This window comes from Balaenoptera acutorostrata, chromosome 18 (genome assembly GCF_949987535.1).
Source record: "Balaenoptera acutorostrata chromosome 18, mBalAcu1.1, whole genome shotgun sequence".
NCBI lineage: Eukaryota > Metazoa > Chordata > Mammalia > Artiodactyla > Balaenopteridae > Balaenoptera > Balaenoptera acutorostrata.
In genome coordinates, this window is record NC_080081.1 from 64,080,596 (window position 1) to 64,102,242 (window position 21,647).

At 41.7% G+C, this 21,647-nt stretch overlaps 1 protein-coding gene across 12 annotated transcripts in view; it reads left to right on the top strand.

The window, feature by feature from the left end:
* The window catches only part of RNASEH2B (ribonuclease H2 subunit B), a 104,028-nt gene that overhangs the window by 67,797 nt on the left and 14,584 nt on the right, over positions 1–21,647 (top strand). The gene's annotated exons all lie outside the window — the stretch shown is intronic.

Sequence of the window (21,647 nt, forward strand, 5' to 3'; positions counted from 1 at the left end):
TCTGAACCAAGGAATTATTTCCTTTAATAATGCCTTTAGTACTTCCTGAGCTGTCTTGGTCCTTCCTTGTTGGAAAGGCTTCCACCTATCTAGTATAAGTGTCAATAAAGACCAGAAGGTTTTTATACCCCTGGGAGGATGGCATCTGGGTAAAGACTGTTTGCCAGTCCTACCTGTATAGATTCCTCTTCTTTGGATGGGCTGGAGAAGTGGAGGCCTTAGTTTCCCCCCGGCTTACTATGGTGTCATATATTACAGGCCCTATGACCTCTGGGATAGTCTAGAAAGGCCCATTCCAGAGAAGACTTTCTCTACCAGGTTCATCAAAGCATCCCTTCCCAAATGAGAGGAGTCATGGAGTGATTTAAAAAATTTCCACTGTAATGCTCTGGGCAGTAGTATTGTTTTTCCTTAATCCACCGTCCATCAGGGCCTTTTTGATATCCCCTAGTTCTAGCCCACTGTATTTCCTTGATTGTGTACTGAGGTGACGAAAGCGGGTTGCGGGTTGGTACCTGGGGGAGCAAGGCAGCCCAAGTAAAAGGGGTTTTACAAGAACTACACTCTTTGCCAGGTTGTTTCCTTTGATTATGTCTGAGTTTCCTTTCTGAGGTCCCTTGCCGTGAATAACTGCCACCTCCTTAGGGTCTCGTATTGCCTCCGGGAGTTCTAAGAGCTCCTGGCAATGCTGGATTGGGGAATCCCATGCAGTTAGGGGTCCTCTGTGCTTCCAAATGGCAGCATATGCATGTAACACCAAAAAATACATACTTAGAATCGCTATAGATATTGATCCTCTTGTCTCTTCCTAGCCTGAGAGCTTGAGTTAGAACTCTAAGCTCGGCTTTTTGTGCTGAGATTTGAGGTGGCAGGACACCAGCTTCTATGATCTTACGTAGATCTACTATGGCATACCCTGCCTTCTGGATGCTGTCTTATATATAGCTACTTCCATCAGTAAACCAGACAGCTTCAGGGTCATCAAGAGGCTGGTCCCTAAGGTCAGGTCTACTAGAGTACACCTGTTCAATGGTCTCAGTGCAAGAATGAGGTAATTCCTCTGGGCTTTCTATTGGTATAAGGGTGGCTGGATTTAGGGTCTGACATACCTTAAAGGTCACTTCAGGAGAGTTAAGAAGGAGGGCGTCATATTTTGTGACAGGACCTCCAGTCAGCCATTGGTGTCCCTTAATTTCTGGTATTCCCTGTATCGAGTGTGGCGTCAATACCTCTAGGGGGTTGACCCATGGTGAGTTTTGTGGCCTCTTCAGTTAGCAGAGCTGTGGCCACTACAGCTCTCAGACACATCCCGAGGCCACTGGGTCCAATTGCTTGGAGAGATGCCACCGACCATGGGATGGGTCCCACCTTTTGGGTGAGAATTCCCAGGGCTATTCCCTGTTTTTCTGAGGTAAACAGAGTAAAGGGCTCGTTTAGATCTGGGATCCCTAGGGCTGGGGCACTAGTCACGACGGTCTTCATCTGATCAAATGCTCTTTGTAAATTGCCCATCCAATCTACAGGTTCTGTGTCTAGTCCCTTCAAGGCCTCATATAATGGCTTTGCCATGAGACCAAACCCAGGGATCCAAATCCTTCAAAATCCAGCCATCCCTAGGAAGGTTCTGAGCTGTCTCTTTGTGTGTGGGGGCTGTCAGTGGAGGACTGCCTCCTCAAACCGGGTCGTAAGGGGGAGCTTTCCCGGGCTTAGAACACAACACGTCTGGTGTAGGTGACTCTGTGGGAGGAGATTTGGGCTCGGGGTACCTTTTACCCCGAGCCCAGGAAACTGAGGGCCTGTACAGTGTTTTGGTCTGAGGCTTCCTCCGAGGGGCTGAAAATAAGGAGGTCATTTACATAGTGTAATAATGCCCCCATCTCTAATGTAAGTTCCTTAAGTTCCTTTGCTAGGGCGTTGCCAAACAGGTGTGGTCTGTCCCAGAATCCCTCGGGAAGGACAGTCCAGGTATATTGTTGGGTCATATTGGTGTCTGGATCAGTCCATTCAAAGGTAAAAAGGTATTGGGAATCAGAGTGAACAGGTATACAGAAGAAGGCATCTTTAAGATCAAGGACTATAAACCATGCTGTGTCCTCCGGGGTCTGAGTAAGGATCGTGTATGGATTGGGAACAGTCAGATGGTGAGGAATCATAGCTTCATTTATGATTTGAAGATCTTGGACCACGCTATAGTCCTCATTTGGTTTGAGGATAGGTAGGATTGGAGCATTACAAGGAGACGGGCATGATACCAAAGGCCCACATTTGATGAATTTTGAGATCTGGGGTTTGAGTCCTCGTCGAGCCTCTGGTTTTATGGGGTACCGACACCTGGAAGGGAGGATATTAGCCTCCTTTGAAAGGTGATTTTTAAGGAGTGGCAAATTTTGCCCATCCTGGGATTCCCTGATTCCCAGACCTGTGGATCTGTAAGTTTTTCCATTTCTGGGGAAATATTATGGGCCGGACTGTCCATGTCTTGTATAATGCATAGTCCAGCCAAAAATAGGCCTTGGTTTTGGTTTTCAGGGAGAGTAAAAGTTGCCCGCAAGGCTGAAGGAAAGTCTCTTCCCAATAATGGGCTAGGGCATTCAAGCATGACAAGAAACTTGTAAGTTATAAGGGTCTTTCCCCAGGTGCAAAGTAGAGGGGTGGTGAAAAGTTTCAGCTTTGACCTGCCTTCTACCCTAATGATACAGCAAGTTTCAGGGGCAAGAGGCCCAGTGTGAGAAGTCAGGCCAGAGTAAGTGGCTTCTCTGTCCACTGGAAACTGGACAAGCTTACCTGCCACGTCACTGGTCACCCATGGTTCCTCCCTTGTGATGATGACTGTCTTCTCAGAGCCTGGGGAGGTCCCAGGTCTCATCAATCAACCACTGACATGACTGGCAAGGGGGAATTTCCCTGCTCCCTTTGGAGCTGAGGGCCCTTCCCTGCTCCAGTGACCCATCTTCTAACAGAGTGGGCATGGCGTCTTGGGTAGAGGCTGGGACCTATTTCCTGGGCATTCCTTGCTCCAGTCTTTGGGGCTCCCACAGCTAAAACAGGCTCCTTTACCTGGTGGAGCCTTCTGGAAGTACCTTTGGGGTGACCAGGAGGTGGGTTAGGTCCTGCCATAATGGCTGCCAGAATCTTGGCTTGCCGATGGACCCTTCTCAAGTCACGCTGCTTCCTCCTTTCTTCCTCAGCCTGGTCTCTATTATTTATTTATTTATTTTTAATTTTTGAATTTTATATTATTTATGTTTTAATACAGCAGGTTCTTATTAGTCATCAATTTTATACACATCAGTGAATACACGTCAATCCCAATCACCCAATTCAGCACACCACCATCCCCACCCCCCACCGTGGTTTTCCCCCCTTGGTGTCCATACGTTTGTTCTCTACATCTGTGTCTCAACTTCTGCCCTGCAAACTGGTTCATCTATACCATTTTTCTAGCTTCCACATACATGCGTTAATAGACGATATTTGTTTTTCTCTTTCTGACTTACTTCACTCTGTATGACAGTCTCTAGATCCACCCACGTCTCAACAAATGACTCAATTTCGTTCCTTTTTATGGCTGAGTAATAGTCCATTGAATATATGTACCACAACTTCTTTATCCATTCGTCTGTCGATGAGCATTTAGATTGCTTCCATGACCTGGCTATTGTAAATAGTGCTGCATTGAACATTGGGGTGTATGTGTCTTTTTGAATTATAGTTTTCTCTGGGTATATGCCCAATAGTGGGATTGCTGGATCATATGGTAATTCTATTTTTAGTTTTTTAAGGAACCTCCATACTATTCTCCATAGTGGCTGTATCAATTTACATTCCCACCAACAGTGCAAGAGGGTTCCCTTTTCTCCACACCCTCTCCAGCTTTTGTTGTTTGTAGATTTTCTGATGATGCCCATTCTAACTGGTGTGAGGTGATACCTCATTGTAGTTTTGATTTGCATTTCTCTAATAATGAGTGAGGTTGAGCAGCTTTTCATGTGCTTCTTGGCCATCTGTATGTCCTCTTTGGAGAAATGTCTATCTAGGTCTTCTGCCCATTTTTGGATTGGGTTGTTTGTTTCTTTAATATTGAGCTGCATGAGCTGTTTATGTATTTTGGAGATTAATCCTTTGTCCATTGATTCGTTTGCAAATATTTTCTCCTATTCTGAGGGTTGTCTTTTCGTCTTGTTTATGATTTCCTTTGCTGTGCAAAAGCTTTTAAGTTTCATTAGGTCCCATTTGTTTATTTTTGTTTTTATTTCCATTAGGAGTTGGGTCAAAAAAGATCTTGCTGTGATTTATGTCAAAGGGTGTTCTTCCTATGTTTTCCTCTAAGAGTTTTATAGTGTCCGGTCTTACATTTAGGTCTCGAATCCATTTTGAGTTTATTTTTATGTATGGTGTTAGAGAGTGTTCTAATTTCATTCTTTTACATGTAGCTGTCCAGTTTTCCCAGCACCACTTATTGAAGAGACTGTCTTTTCTCCATTGTATATCCTTGCCTCCTTTGTCATAGATTAATTGACCATAGGTGCATGGGTTTATCTCTGGGCTTTCTATCTTGTTCCATTGATCTATATTTCTGTTTTTGATTCAGTACCATATTGTCTTGATTACTGTAGCTTTGTAGTATAGTCTGAAGTCAAGGAGTCTGATTCCTCCAGCTCCGTTTTTTTCCGTCAAGACTGCTTTGGCTATTCAGGGTCTTTTGTGTCTCCATACAAATTTTAAGATTTTTTGTTCTACTTCTGTAAAAAATGCCATTGGTAATTTGATAGGGATTGCATTGAATCTGTAGATTGCTTTGAGTAGTATAGTCATTTTCACAATGTTGATTCTTCCAATCCAAGAACATGGTATATCTCTCCATCTGTTGGTATCATCTTTTTTTTTTTTTTTTTTTTGACCACAACAAAAGCAACAATGATTGCAATTACCAAACATGAAACACACTTATGCTATGTCATAACATTGACATTCAGTCCAGTAATCCTCCACTGTAACAGCTCCTTTACTTTGCAGTGAAAATTGATTTGTATATTCTTTTCCTCTGAGTCCTTGTGGGATTTTTTTTTTTTTTAATTCAGACAGAAAGTCACAAAAATTATACTCATCCTCATCAGTTCACTCAGTCCCATGTAATTAATTTCTTTTTTTTCATGTTGATCTTTTGTTAGCACTTTTATGAGTTCATCAGTTTTTCATTAGAGTTCTGAAAATGCTTATTCATTCAGTTCAGCAGTACAGTCAGTTACCAGAAACCTGTACTTGTCAGAGTCTTTTCCATGAATTTCTTGAAGATGAAACTCTTTTATAGGAACATATTTGCAAAATCATCAGAGTACACCCAGAACTGTCTGTAAATGACAAAAGACTTAAAAATGACCATGGTTAAAGATTTGATGAAAGTTCATAATAATGCAGTTGACAAGAAAATTAGTTATTTCTGAGATATACATTTTAAAGTGATAACTAGGATTATTACTTATAACATTATACCAGAACATATAAGATTTTTAGACGTTTCCTGTAATGTCTGAAACATTTATATTAACATATTTCCATACATATTTCCATACAAATACAAATATAAGATTTTTAGAAATTTCCTGTAATGTCTGAAACATTTATATTAACATATTTCCATACATATTTCCATACAAATACAAATATAAGATTTTTAGAAATTTCATGTAATGTCTGAAACATTTATATTAACATATTTCCATACATATTTCCATACAAATACAAATATAAGATTTTTAGAAATTTCATGTAATGTCTGAAACATTTATATTAACATATTTCCATACATATTTCCATACAAATACAAATATAAGATTTTTAGAAATTTCATGTACTGTCTGAATCATTTATATTAACATATTTCCATACATATTTCCATACAAATACAAATATAAGATTTTTAGAAATTTCATGTAATGTCTGAAACATTTATATTAACATATTTCCATACAAATAACCCAATGAAAGTTTAGTATTAGTTGTTTTGTTTGTTTTTTTATACTGCAGGTTCTTATTAGGCATCAGTTTTATACACATCAGTGTATACATGTCAATCCCAATCGCCCAATTCAGCACATCACCATCCCCACCTCATCGCAGTTTTCCCCCCTTGGTGTCCATATGTCCATTCTCTACATCTGTGTCTCAACTTCTGCCCTGCAAACTGGCTCATCTGTACCATTTTTCTACGTTCCACATACATGCATTAACATACGATATTTGTTTTTCTCTTTCTGACTTACTTCACTCTGTATGACAGTCTCTAGATCCATCCACTTCTCAACAAATGACTCAATTTCGTTCCTTTTTATGGCTGAATAATATTCCATCGTATATATGTACCACAACTTCTTTATCCATTCGTCTGTTGATGGGCATTTAGGTTGCTTCCATGACCTGGCTATTGTAAATAGTGCTGCAATGAACATTCGGGTGCACGTGTCTTTTTGAATTACGGTTTTCTCTGGGTATATGCCCAGTAGTGGGATTGCTGGGTCATATGGTAATTCTATTTTTAGTTTTTTAAGGAACCTCCATATTGTTCTCCATAGTGGCTGTATCAATTTACATTCCCACCAACAGTGCAAGAGGGTTCCCTTTTCTCCACACCCTCTCCAGCATTTGTTGTTTGTAGATTTTCTGATGATGCCCATTCTAACAGGAGTGAGGTGATACCTCATTGTAGTTTTGATTTGCATTTCTCTAATAATTAGTGATGTTGAGCATCTTTTCATGTGCTTCGTGGCCGTCTGTATGTCTTCTTTGGAGAAATGTCTATTTAGGTCTTCTGCCCATTTTTGGATTGGGGTGTTTGTTTCTTTGATATTGAGCTGAATGAGCTGTTTATATATTTTGGAGATTAATCCTTTGTCCGTTGATTCATTTGCAAATATTTTCTCCCATTCTGAGGGTTGTCTTTTCGTCTTGTTTATGGTTTCCTTTGCTGTGCAAAAGCTTTGAAGTTTCATTAGGTCCCACTTGTTTATTTTTGTTTTTATTTCCATTACTCTAGGAGGTGGATCGAAAAAGATCTTGCTGTGATTTATGTCAAAGAGTGTTCTTCCTATGTTTTCCTCTAAGAGTTTTATAGTGTCCAGTCTTATATTTAGGTCTCTAATCCATTTTGAGTTTATTTTTGTGTATGGTGTTAGGGAGTATTCTAATTTCATTCTTTTACATGTGGCTGTCCAGTTTTCCCAGCACCACTTATTGAAGAGACTGTCTTTTCTCCATTGTATATCTTTGCCTCCTTTGTCATAGATTAGTTGACCATAGGTGCGTGGGTTAATCTCTGGGCTTTCTATCTTGTTCCATTGATCTATGTTTCTGTTTTTGTGCCAGTACCATATTGTCTTGATTACTGTAGCTTTGTAGTATAGTCTGAAGTCAGGGAGTCTGATTCCTCCAGCTCCATTTTTTTGCCTCAAGACTGCTTTGGCTATTCGGGGTCTTTTGTGTCTCCATACAAATTTTAAGATGATTTGTTCTAGCTCCGTAAAAAATGCCATTGGTAATTTGATAGGGATTGCATTGAATCTGTAGATTGCTTTGGGTAGTATACTCATTTTCACAATGTTGATTCTTCCAATCCAAGAACATGGTATATCTCTCCATCTGTTGGTATCATCTTTAATTTCTTTCATCAGTGTCTTATAGTTTTCTGCATACAGGTCTTTTGTCTCCCTAGGTAGGTTTATTCCTAGGTATTTTATTCTTTTTGTTGCAATGGTAAATGGGAGTGTTTCCATAATTTCTCTTTCAGATTTTTCATCATTAGTGTATAGGAATGCAAGAGATTTCTGTGCATTAATTTTGTAACCTGCAACTTTACCATATTCATTAATTAGCTCTAGCAGTTTTCTGGTGGCAGTTTTAGGATTCTCTATGTATAGTATCATGTCATCCGCAAACAGTGACAGTTTTACTTCTTCTTTTCCAATTTGTATTCCTTTTATTTCTTTTTCTTCTCTGATTGCCGTGGCTAGGACTTCCAGAACTATGTTGAATAATAGTGGTGAGAGTGGACATCCTTGTCTCGTTCCTGATCTTAGAGGAAATGCTTTCAGTTTTTCACCATTGAGAATGATGTTTGCTGTGGGTTTGTCATATATGGCCTTTATTATGTTGAGGTAGGTTCCCTCTATGCCCACTTTCTGGAGAGTTTTTATCATAAATGGGTGTTGAATTTTGTCAAAAGCTTTTTCTGCATCTATTGAGATGATCATATGGTTTTTATTCTTCAATTTGTTAATATGGTGTATCACATTGATTGATTTGCGTATATTGAAGAATCCTTGCATCCCTGGGATAAATCCCACTTGATCGTGGTGTATGATGCTTTTAATGTGTTGTTGGATTCTGTTTGCTAGTATTTTGTTGAGGATTTTTGCATCTATATTCATCAGTGATATTGGTCTGTAATTTTCTTTTTTTGTAGTGTCTTTGTCTGGTTTTGGTATCAGGGTGATGGTGGCCTCATAGAATGAGTTTGGGAGAGTTCCTTCCTCTGCAATTTTTTGGAAGAGTTTGAGAAGGATGGGTGTTAGCTCTTCTCTAAATGTTTGATAGAATTCACCTGTGAAGCCATCTGGTCCTGGACTTTTGTTTGTTGGAAGATTTTTAATCACAGTTTCAATTTCATTACTTGTGATTGGTCTGTTGATATTTTCTGTTTCTTCCTGGTTCAGTCTTGGAAGGTTATACCTTTCTAAGAATTTGTCCATTTCTTCCAGGTTGTCCATTTTATTGGCATAAAGTTGCTTGTAGTAGTCTCTTAGGATGTTTTGTATTTCTGCGGTGTCTGTTGTAACTTCTCCATTTTCATTTCTGATTTTATTGATTTGAGTCCTCTCCCTCTTTTTCTTGATGAGTCTGGCTAATGGCTTATCAATTTTGTTTATCTTCTCAAAGAACCAACTTTTAGTTTTATTGATCTTTGCTATTGTTTTCTTTGTTTCTATTTCATTTATTTCTGCTCTGATCTTTATGATTTCTTTCCTTCTGCTAACTTTGGGTTTTGTTTGTTCTTCTTTCTCTAGTTTCTTTAGGTGTAAAGTTAGATTGTTTACTTGAGATTTTTCTTGTTTCTTTAGGTAGGCTTGTATAGCTATAAACTTCCCTCTTAGAACCGCTTTTGCTGCATCCCATAGGTTTTGGGTCGTCGTGTTTTCATTGTCATTTGTCTCTAGGTATTTTTTTATTTCCTGTTTGATTTCTTCAGTGATCTCTTGGTTATTTAGTAACGTATTGTTTAGCCTCCATGTGTTTGTCTTTTTTACGTTTTTTTCCCTGTAATTCATTTCTAATCTCATAGCGTTGTGGTCAGAAAAGATGCTTGATATGATTTCAATTTTCTTAAATTTACTGAGGCTTGATTTGTGACCCAAGATGTGATCTATCCTGGAGAATGTTCCGTGTGCACTTGAGAAGAACGTGTAATCTGCCGTTTTTGGATGGAATGTCCTATATATATCAATTAAATCTATCTGGTCTATTGTGTCATTTAAAGCTTCTGTTTCCTTATTTATTTTCATTTTGGATGATCTGTCCATTGGTGTAAGTGAGGTGTTAAAGTCCCCCACTATTATTGTGTTACTGTCGATTTCCTCTTTTATAGCTGTTAGCAGTTGCCTTATGTATTGAGGTGCTCCTATGTTGGGTGCATATATATTTATAATTGTTATATCTTCTTCTTGGATTGATCCCTGGATCATTATGTAGTGTCCTTCCTTGTCTCTTGTAACATTCTTTATTTTAAAGTCTATTTTATCTGATATGAGTATAGCTACTCCAGCTTTCTTTTGATTTCCATTTGCATGGAATATCTTTTTCCATCCCCTCACTTTCAGTCTGTATGTGTCCCTAGGTCTGAAGTGGGTCTCTTGTAGACAGCATATATATGGGTCTTGTTTTTGTATCCATTCAGCCAGTCTATGTCTTTTGGTTGGGGCATTTAATCCATTCACGTTTAAGGTAATTATCGATATGTATGTTCCTATGACCATTTTCTTAATTGTTTTGGGTTTGTTTTTGTAGGTGCTTTTCTTCTCTTGTGTTTCCCACTTAGAGAAGTTCCTTTAGCATTTGTTGTAGAGCTGGTTTGGTGGTGCTGAATTCTCTTAGCTTTTGCTTGTCTGTAAAGCTTTTGATTTCTCCATCAAATCTAAATGAGATCCTTGCTGGGTAGAGTAATCTTGGTTGTAGGTTCTTCCCTTTCATCACTTTAAGTATTTCATGCCACTCCCTTCTGGCTTGCAGAGTTTCTGCTGAGAAATCAGCTGTTAACCTTATGGGGGTTCCCTTGTATGTTATTTGTCGTTTTTCCCTTGCTGCTTTCAATAATTTTTCTTTGTCTTTAATTTTTGCCACTTTGATTACTATGTGTCTCGGCGTGTTTCTCCTTGGGTTTATTCTGTATGGGACTCTCTGCGCTTCCTGGACTTGGGTGGCTATTTCCTTTCCCATGTTAGGGAAGTTTTCGATTATAATCTCTTCAAATATTTTCTCTGGTCCTCTCTCTCTCTCTTCTCCTTCTGGGACCCCTATAATGCGAATGTTGTTGCGTTTAATGTTGTCCCAGAGGTCTCTTAGGCTGTCTTCATTTCTTTTTATTCTTTTTTCTTTAGTCTGTTCCGCAGCAGTGAATTCCACCATTCTGTCTTCCAGGTCACTTATCCGTTCTTCTGCCTCAGTTATTCTGCTATTGATTCCTTCTAGTGTAGTTTTCATTTCAGTTATTGTATTGGTCATCTCTGTTTGTTTGTTCTTTAATTCTTCTAGGTCTTTGTTAATCATTTCTTGCATCTTCTCAATCTTTGCCTCCATTCTTATTCCGAGGTCCTGGATCATCTTCACTATCATTATTCTGAATTCTTTTTCTGGAAGGTTGCCTATCTCCACTTCATTTAGTTGTTTTTCTGGGGTTTTTTCTTGTTCCTTCATCTGGTACATAGCCCTCTGCCTTTTCATCTTCTCTGTCTTTCTGTAACTGTGGTTTTTGGTCCACAGGCTGCAGGATTGTAGTTTTTCTTGCTTCTGTTGTCTGCCCTCTGGTGGTTGAGGCTATCTAAGAGGCTTGATGGGAGGCTCTGGTGGTGGGTAGAGCTGACTGTTGCTGTGGCGGTCAGAGCTCAGTAAAACCTTAATCCACTTGACTGTTGATGGGTGGGGCTGGGTTCCCTCCCTGTTGCTGTGGCGATCAGAGCCCAGTAAAACCTTAATCCACTTGACTGTTGATGGGTGGGGCTGGGTTCCCTCCCTGTTGGTTGTTTTGCCTGAGGCAACCCAACACTGGAGCCTACCCGTGCTCTTTGGTGGGGTTAATGGCAGACTCTGGGAGGGCTCACGCCAAGGAGAACTTCCCAGGACCTCTGCTGCCAGTGTCCTTATCCCCACGGTGAAACAGAGCCACCACTCGCCTCTGCAGGAGACCCCCCAACACCAGCAGGTACGTCTGGTTCAGTCTCCCCCAGGGTCACTGCTCCTTCCCCTGGGTCCCGATGCACACATTACTTTGTGTGTGCCCTCCAAGAGTGGGGTCTCTGTTTCCCCCAGTCCTGTCACAGTCCTGCAATCAATTCCCACTAGACTTCAAAGTCTGATTCTCTAGGAATTCCTCCTCCCTTTGCCGGACCCCCAGGTTGGGAAGCCTGAGGTGGGGCTCAGAACCTTCACTCCAGTGGGTGGACTTCTGTGGTATAAGTGTTCGCCAGTCTGTGAGTCACCCACCCAGCAGTTATGGGATTTGATTTTACTCTGATTGTGCCCCTCCTACCGTCTCACTGTGGCTTCTCCTCTGTCCTTGGACGTGGGGTGTCCTCCTTGGTGAAGTCCAGGGTCTTCCTGTCAATGATTGTCCAGCAGCCAGTTGTGATTCTGGTGCTCTCGCAAGAGGGAGTGAGAGCACGTCCTTCTACTCCGCCATCTTGGTTAATCTCGGTATCATCTTTAATTTCTTTCATCAGTGTCTTATAGTTTTCTGCATACAGGTCTTTTGTCTGCTTAGGTAGGTTTATTCCTAGGTATTTTATTATTTCTGTTACAATGGTAAATGGGAGTGTTTCCTTAATTTCTCTTTAAGATTTTTCATCATTGGTGTATAGGAATGCAAGAGATTTCTGTGCATTAATTTTGTATCCTGCAACTTTACCAAATTCATCGATTAGCTCTAGTAGTTTTCTGGTGGCATTTTTAGGATTCTCTATGTATAGTATCACGTCATCTGCAAACAGTCACAGTTTTACTTCTTCTTTTCCAATCTGTATTCCTTTTATTTCTTTTTCTTCTCTGATTGCCATGGCTAGGACTTCCAGAACTATGTTGAATAATAGTGGTGAGTGTGGACATCCTTGTCTTGTTCCTGATCTTAGAGGAAATGCTTTCAGTTTTTCACCATTGAGAATGATGTTTGCTGTGGGTTTGTCATATATGGCCTTTATTATGTTGAGGTAGGTTCCCTCTATGCCCACTTTCTGGAGAGTTTTTATCATAAATAGGTGTTGAATTTGTCAAAAGCTTTTTCTGCATCTATTGAGATGATCATATGGTTTTTATTCTTCGGTTTGTTAATATGGTGTATCACATTGATTGATTTGCATATATTGAAGAATCCTTGCATCTGTGGGATAAATCCCACTTGATCATGGTGTATGATCCTTTTAATGTGTTGTTGGATTCTGTTTGCTAGTATTTTGTTGAGGATTTCTGCATCTATATTCATCAGTGATATTGGTCTGTAATTTTCTTTTTTTGTAGTATCTTTGTCTGGTTTTGGTATCAGGGTGATGGTGGCATTGTAGAATGAGTTTGAGAGTGTTCCTTCCTCTGCAATTTTTTGGAAGAGTTTGAGAAGGATGGGTGTTAGCTCTTCTCTAAATGTTTGATGGAATTCACCTGTGAAGCCATCTGGTCCTGGACTTTTGTTTGTTGGAAGATTTTTAATCACAGTTTCAATTTCATTACTTGTGATTGGTCTGTTCATATTTTCTATTTCATCCTGGTTCAGTCTTGGAAGGTTATACCTTTCTAAGAATTTGTCCATTTCTTCCAGGTTGTCCATTTTATTGGCATAGAGTTGCTTGTAGTAGTCTTTTAGGATGCTTTGTATTTCTGCAGTGTCTGTTGTAACTTCTCCTTTTTCATTTCTAATTTTATTGATTTGAGTCCTCTCCCTCTTTTTCTTGATGAGTCTGGCTAATGGTTTATCAATTTTGTTTATCTTCTCAAAGAACCAGCTTTTAGTTTTATTGATATTTGCTATTCTTTGTTTCTATTTCATTTATTTCTGCTCTGATCTTTATGATTTCTTCTGCTAACTTTGGGTTCTGTTTTTTCTTCTTTCTCTAGTTCCTTGTAAGTGTAAGGTTAGATTGTTTATTTGAGATTTTTCTTGTTTCTTGAGGTAGGCTTGTATAGTTATAAACTTCCCTCTTAGAACTGCTTTTGCTGCATCCCATAGGTTTTGGATCATCGTGTTTTCATTGTCACTTGTCTCTAGGTATTTTTTGACCTCCTCTTTGATTTCTTCAGTGATCTCTTGGTTATTTAGTAATGTATTGTTTAGCCTCCATGTGTTTGTGTTTGTTACGTTTTTTTACCTGTAATTCATTTCCAATCTCAGAGCGTTGTGGTCAGAAAAGATGCTTGATATGATTTCAATTTTCTTAAATTTACTGAGGCTTGATTTGTGACCCAAGATGTGATCGATCCTGGAGAATGTTCCGTGCACACTTGAGAAGAAAATGTATTCTGCTGTTTTTGGTTGGAATGTCCTATAAATATCAATTAAATCTGTCTGGTCTATTGTGTCATTTAAAGCTTCTGTTTCCTTATTTATTTTCATTTTGGATGATCTGTCCATTGGTGTAAGTGAGGTGTTAAAGTCCCCCACTATTATTATGTTACTGTCGATTTCCTCTTTCATAGCTGTTAGCAGTTGCCTTATGTATTGAGGTGCTCCTATGTTGGGTGCATATATATTTATAATTGTTATATCTTCTTCTTGGATTGATCCCTGGATCATTATGTAGTGTTCTTCCTTGTCTCTTGTAACATTCTTTATTTTAAAGTCTATTTTATCTGATACGAGTATAGCTACTCCAGCTTTCTTTTGATTTCCATTTGCATGGAATATCTTTTTCCATCCCCTCACTTTCAGTCTGTATGTGTCCCTAGGTCTGAAGTGGGTCTCTTGTAGACAGCATATATATAGGTCTTGTTTTTGTATCCATTCAGCAAGCCTGTGTCTTCTGGTTGGAGCATTTAATCCATTCACGTTTAAGTTGATTATCAATATGTATGTTCCTATGACCATTTTCTTAATTGTTTTGGGTTTGTTTTTGTAGGTGCTTTTCTTCTCTTGTGTTTCCCACTTAGAGAAGTTCCTTTAGCATTTGTTGTAGAGCTGGTTTGGTGGTGCTGAATTCACTTAGCTTTTGCTTGTCTGTAAAGCTTTTGATTTCTCCTTTGAATCTGAATGAGATCCTTGCCGGGTAGAGTAATCTTGGTTGTAGGTTCTTCCCTTTCATCACTTTAAGTGTATCATGCCACTCCCTTCTGGCTTGTAGAGTTTCTGCTGAGAAATCAGCTGTTGACCTTATGGGAGTTCCCTTGTATGTTATTTGTCATTTTTTCCCTTGCTGCTTTCAATAAATTTTCTTTGTCTTTAATTTTTGCCAATTTGATTACTATGTGTCTCGGCATGTTTCTCCTTGGGTTTATCCTGTATGGGACCTGCTGCGCTTCCTGGACTTGGATAGCTATTTCCTTTCCCATGTTAGGGAAGTTTTTGACTATAATCTCTTCAAATATTTTCTCTGGTCCTTTCTCTCTCTCTTCTCCTTCTGGGAACCCCTATAATGCGAATGTTGTTGCATTTAATGTTGTCCCAGAGGTCTCTTAGGCTGTCTCCATTTCTTTTCATTCTTTTTTCTTTATTCTGTTCCGCAGCAGTGAATTCCACCATTCTGTCTTCCAGGTCACTTATCCGTTCTTCTGCCTCAGTTATTCTGCTATTGATTCCTTCTAGTGTAGTTTTCATTTCAGTCATTGTATTGTTTATCTCTGTTTGTTTGTTTTTTAATTCTTCTTAGTCTTTGTTAAACATTTCTTGCATCTTCTCAATCTTTGCCTCCATTTTTTTTCCGAGGTCCTGGATCATCTTCACTATCATTATTCTGAATTCTTTTTCTGGAAGGTTGCCTATCTCCACTTCATTTAGTTGTTTTTCTGGGGTTTTATTTTGTTCCTTCATCTGTTACGTAGCCCTCTGCCTTTTCATCTTGTTTATCTTTCTGTGAATGTGGTTTTTGTTCCACAGGCTGCAGGACTGTAGTTCTTCTTGCTTCTGCTGTCTGCCCTCTGGTGGATGAGGCTATCTCTGGTCTGTATTGTTAAAGACACTGAAGACTGTATCCATAAGAAGGTTGAGAGGGGTTTGGCGACCCAAGGCAAACTTTTGCAGCTTTCTATGGACGTCGGGGGCCAAATGGTAAATGAAGTAAGTTGCAAGCACAATGCATCCCTCAAAAGCATCTGGGTCCACATTTGTATACTTTCTGAGGGAATCTACCAACCAGGCCCAAAATAGGGCTGGATTTTTGTCCTGACCTTGGGCGATCTCTTTAACCTTATCATAGTTGACAGGTTTAATTATGCACCGTCTCATCCCTTCAGTGAGGCAAAGGATCATGTGGTCTCTTCTAGGGATACTAGGTTGGCCTGGTTCATAGTTCCAATTGGGATCAATCAGTGGCACTGCTGTCATGCTCACAGGGTAATAATTGGGTCGGACGATGTATAATCCATCAGCATATGCTTGAGCATGCACCCAAATATGGGTCTTTTCCTCACGGGTGCAGCAGTGGGAAATGGCAACATTCAGGTTCTTCCAAGTAAGGTCGAAGGAAAGCGTTAGTCCCTGGAATTCTTCAGTGAACTGGCTAGGATCCTCTGAGAATCGGCCTAAGTGAGTGCAGCACTGGTTGAGGTCAGACAAAGAAAAGGGGTGCAGACTCTGGTCATTCCCTGAGGTCTGCCTACTACTTCTTAGCGGGGGCAAAGGAGCTCTGGCTGCACTTCTGGTATGGAAGGATAAAGAGGCTTATATGGCACTGGAGGGGCTGAAGATGGCGAAGGAGGACTTGGTTCTTCTGTCTGAGACTTATTTTCCTGCAGAAATGCACCAGAGGGGGTTTTTGAATAGTCTGAACAGGTCCCAACCGGCAAGGTTCCCTAACACAGGACTTGCATAGCTCCGGGTTCTCTCTTAGGGCCATAAAAGCCTGAACATAAGGAATCTCTGTCCATTTTCCATGCCTTTCGCAAAAAACTTCTAACTGTAGGATGGTATTATAGTTGAGGCTTCCATTTTCTGGCCAGACCTCATCATCCTCAAGTTTATACTGGGGCCAGGCTGTATTACAAAAGAAGATGAGCTTTTCCTGTTTAAAAAAATCTAGAGAAAACTTGTCGCAGTGACTTAGAATGCACCCGAGGGGTGAATCCTTGGGGACGGAGGAGATGCTTCCCATCGATCCTTCAGGGAGAGAGGGCTCCTGTAAAAGAGAGGAGCACTACAATTAGGATGTCCCTTTAGGGGTTCCCTCTGTCAGGACTGGCTACAGGCATCCCTGTTCACCTCGTCCTGTCCACTTTGGCCAGTGTCAGGGTAGCGGCCCTGCCACATGGCCACTCTGCCAGCCCCAGAGTCCTGGGGCCTGTGTCCTATCCTGCCATCTCTGGTACCCAGGATGAACGACCTTCCTGAAGGTTCCTCTATAGATACTCTGACCATTGAGTAATCCATGTATTCCAGGGTGTATTCCCCTGGAACAGACGTCTTCATAGTTCCAGGAGCTATTTAGGTCCCAGTCCCCTTTCTCTAAAAGGGTGGTCAGGATCTGAAAACAGGCACTGGCCACTAAGGGAAGTGGTATGTAGGACTGTGTACAAGCCTCCTTTCTATTATCTAGGAAGGTCTTAATTTCCTTTCATTTACAGTCCAAGTAAGGCTGCATTTTATATTTACACAAAGTTGAACCTGATCACAGTTAATCAAATGGTCCATGTCCCTGGCTGCCTGTGAAAATGGCTGGAAACTTTTCTTGACATGCCCTATGCATATGCAATAGTGAAATGTGCAGGACCTAGCAGCTAGGTTGGAAAACGCCTGACAAATTTCTTCCCCCCATTTCCAAGGAAGAAAGACACAAAAATAAGAGCAAGATAGAGACACAGAGACATAGATAGTCAGACATAAGTGGACCTAAAATAATCCTGTGGGGATAGCCACAGGAAAGGGAGGGTGTTATGTTTTAAGCTTGTGTGCCTAAAAACGTTGCATGGAAGTTGTTTTAAGGTGGGTAGACAGACCTATCTTCTCTCTAGTCCCTTCCATGACCCACATATCCTTACACAGCAGGAGTCATGTGGTGGCACGCACCCTGGTGTCTTATATATGCTTGACTCATGCCCACGTATGTTGCAGCAAGCAGGTCCGAAAGGTGACAGGCAAAGGGAGCAAAAGGGAGAGTAATGACAAGAAGTCAGGCAGTGGCTCTGAAGCACAAGTGAGATGAGAGGCTAAGACTTGCCAGGGAAAGGAGGAGGGATATTTGACCTCCAAATAATTCTCCTGGCTGGCTTACCACAGATGTTGCCAGAGGGTAGGTTCTTGTTTCCTCACAGAAAGAATTCAGAGACGAGTCACAAGAGGCCAAGTAAGCAAAGCGAGGATTTATTGAGAGAGAGTAAACTCTCAGGAGGGAACACGGGCAGGCTCAGGCAAGCTAAGGCTCAGCCCCTTTGAAATGACTAATGGTAGGCCCTTTTTATCTTCAGATGTTTTGGTGGACACCAAAACCAGTGAACTCACTAAGTACCTAATTAATCAGGATAAGTCCTAAAGGTGATTTCAGAGTCTGGAAATCAGGTTTTGCCAGCCCTAGCCAAGAAACTGATCCCATCCCTCTTGAAGTTCATATCCCGTCCCTAACGCAGCTTGCACGCTTGGATCTCACCCCTCACATTAGTATTTCTAACCAATACCAAGTACTCATTCTCAAGTGCAATGAGACTAGCCTGTCTTGCTGCCCCTGCCCCTAGTGACCAGTGGAAGAGGGAGGGAAAACGCCAGTTGTCCGGCGTTTACAATATGGCCCTCCTAAGGCCTACGGAAAAGTCCCCACACCTCACGACCCCTCTTGTAACGGTGGCCTCTCTCCTCAAGCCGCGTGGTACACCCTCTTGGGCAGACCACTTACAGGAACGGCTCAGCTCCTCAGAAGTGCGCCAGGCATGCACTCCCCCAGACGCCTGTCTCTCTGCGGCCTGAACATAAACCAGCTGCCTTCTCCGAACAGCCCCAGCTCTCCTTCCCCTCCCCAGGATTGGCTGTGGCCTTTCCTTGGATAGACAATGCCCTGCTTGCGGGACAGGGCACGCTAGGCCAACTAAGTAATCAGATGAACCTAGGTGTAACCATCCATAATATCCACCACTCCTGAAATAAGAGGCTGAGGGGCCTCATCCTGGCAGGAACTGGAGCAGCTGTTGTTTGGTGGCCCCATGGGCGGCTTTGCCTACCTTGAGGCAATGCTTTGTAACCTGCCAGATATTCTGTCTCCTCTGGCCAGGACCATGGGGGATCCCCCCTTTATTTCCTAGCAAGTGTAGTGATGGATAATAGACTGGCCCTGAACTATGTGCTAGCTGAACGGGGAGGGGTATGTGCAGTAATCAAAAAAATGTGCTGCACCTACATCAACACCACTGGCCAGGTGGAAGAAGATATCCAAAAGATAGATGAACAGGCCCAATGGCTACACGCTTTTGGAAAGGGTAACCCAGTGCCAGCTCCGCATGGACTGCAGTCAGAGGGGTGTTACCCAACATGACCTGGTTCCTACCCCTGCGTGGACCTCTGATTGCAATCATATTGTTGCTGATTTGGGGCCCCTGCCTTTTTAATCTCCAGTCTGTTAAGTCTGTTTCTTCAGGTTACAACAGTGTCACCTACAGATGATGGTATGCCAGGGATTTCAGCCCATCCTGCATGAAGATGGGGACCATCAACATCCACTGGACAGGGCTGCAGCCTCCTTCTCCTCCCCACCTCTATCTCTGCCACTGTAGATGACCCTGAGACCTCCTGTCTCCGACAGAGAGCAAGGTGATCTGGACCCCACTGGTAGGGACAGTGGCCCTGCGCAGCTTGAAGCAGCCACAGAAGACGCACCATCGACCCTTTGACCCTTAAAAGATTTTAAGGGTCCAGACTCCTCGAGGGGGGAAACGTTAGAGCAGGCAGTTAGCCAGACATGAGCAGAGGAGGGAGGCAAGGTCATGTGACAGGAGACCGTAATACATCTTGCAGTGACAAGGGTTCTAGCGGCAAACACAGAAAAGCGGGAACCTCCGGGCTGACAGGAGACCATATATCTTGTGAAGACAAGGGTCCTAGAGGCAAACAAAGAAAGGCAGGAACCTCCTGGTCGGAGTGTAACCTTTTGCTCATTATGCCCTCATTACAGTAGAATTAGCATTGCAACCAGAGCAGTACCCATCATGCACCGGCACCATGACAGATCCGAGCAAAACCAAATAAGGACAGAAACTCCCCCTCCTCTCGGGAAGGTGGACCTGGGATGAAAACCAGGAAATTACCCCCCAAATCCCTCCCTCCTTGATGTATATTGCACCCAATCATTTTCACACCCCGTATAACCAGCTTGCCAAAAGGACTCACTGCTGCTCACCTGAGCCTGCCTGCGCTCCCTCCTGAGAGTGTACTGTCACTCAATAAATCCTTTGCTTACTTGGCCTCTCAGTCTCAGCTCTGAATTCTTTCTACAAAAAAACAAGAACCTACCCTCTGGCCGCACGAAGACGGCCACAGACAATTCATAAGCCAATCAGTACGGCTGTATTCCAGTAAAACTTCATTTATAAAAACAGACAGCCAACTGGACTTGGCCCCTGAGCGGTACTTGGCTAAGCCCAGATTTAGATCTTGGCATCTCATTTCTCCTACATCTCAACTTCACCTCCTAGATTATTTTAGTTGCTTTCTGAGGTTTCCTGCTCTATTGTGTCTTCCTGGGGCTCCAGTGTGTACATTGCAAACTGCACTGGATGATGTACCGCAGTTTAAACAAGTGTAGGATAATGTCTGCTGCTAGGTTTCCCATCTGTGTCTAGGACTTGATTGATTTTTACAGAAATATAGTTGATTGTTTGCAGGAAATAACGTTCCAGTGACTGTTAGGTATCTTTGCATCTGTGTTGTAATTCGTAGCATGGAGCCTTTATCCTTAATATGTTTTGCATTATTTTATTACTATTATGTTTGACTATGTTGAGGCCCGGCTTCCAATGCTCACCCCCTTCCATCTTTTGAATTTATCACTGTCAGCTAGCAGAGCTGAATGCAATCAGTGGATTTGGAGATGTTCCTAAGTGCCTTCTTTGCAAATCATTTGTAAGAATAAGACCAATCTTAGCATTAATTCCTCTGTACTTTTCTGTTTGCCTTTTTTTCCAGAACTGTACCCATTTAGTCAGACCCTTTGTTACTGTCTTTCTGAGCCACTTTTCTATTTCTTCTGAAACACTCCCCCAAATCTGCAGTGATTCAGTCTTTTAAATAACAGAAATTTAAGTAGATGTTACAGTTAATGTTTTTTTCCCAACGTATTCAACAGTGTGCTGGTGAAGAATTTCAACACGTGTCATTTTACCCATTTGTATTGTACGTGGGCTGTGGCATCTTTTAGTACCGACTCTACAGTTCCTTGTGTAGTGAAAGCTGGGTGTGAAGAGTGAAGCTGGGAACAAATCTGCATTTCCTAGGGTGGGTCCATGTTGGGTCTTGTCAACCCAGCGTCTCCACAGAGAGCTTGAAAATCTGTAAAAGTCCAAGCTGTGACCCCTGTGCCGTCAGTTCTCCATGCTAAACATCAAGACTTAACCTGCCCTGCTATATGCCTTTTACATAATAAATGTGTCATGATTCCTACTGTAATATGAACATATGGCCACAGTCTAGCTCTTGACAAGATTCTCATATTCATTGATTGGTGCAAAGTGCTCATGTGAAAGGTGAAATCATGAAGTACAGGTTGACTTAATTGCCTTGGGTCCAATGGAAAGAGCACTTGTACCATAGTTGAGATCTCACCTCAAGTCCTCTGTGAGGTGACCTTAAGCTGTTCACTTAACCTCTGTGCTTCCTTCTGCTGGCTGCTTGCTTTGCAAGGCTGTTCTTATGTGGATAAAATGAGATAATTGAATTGAAAGGAGGTAAGAACATAAAGCTATACAAAGATGGTGACAGTCAGAATGCTGTTCCTGTATTCCTAAATGGACATTACACCAGCCCTGCAGGTGAATGAAGTCGGGGTTCTGGCTGGACCCCTGGCCCTCTTAAAGGAAATTCTCTTCTTTGCCTTCTGTGCCTGCATTCACCCCCCCTTAGACTGTCCTGGAAGTCAGCAGTCACCTCGATGCCCCCTGTCCCTGGTACATACATTATGTGATCATATTGCTAGACAGCCTAAGGGCTGGGTCATGGGCTTGCCTGCTCACATCTCCCCATCACCAAGGCTGCTTCTCAGAAGGGACGTCTGGCT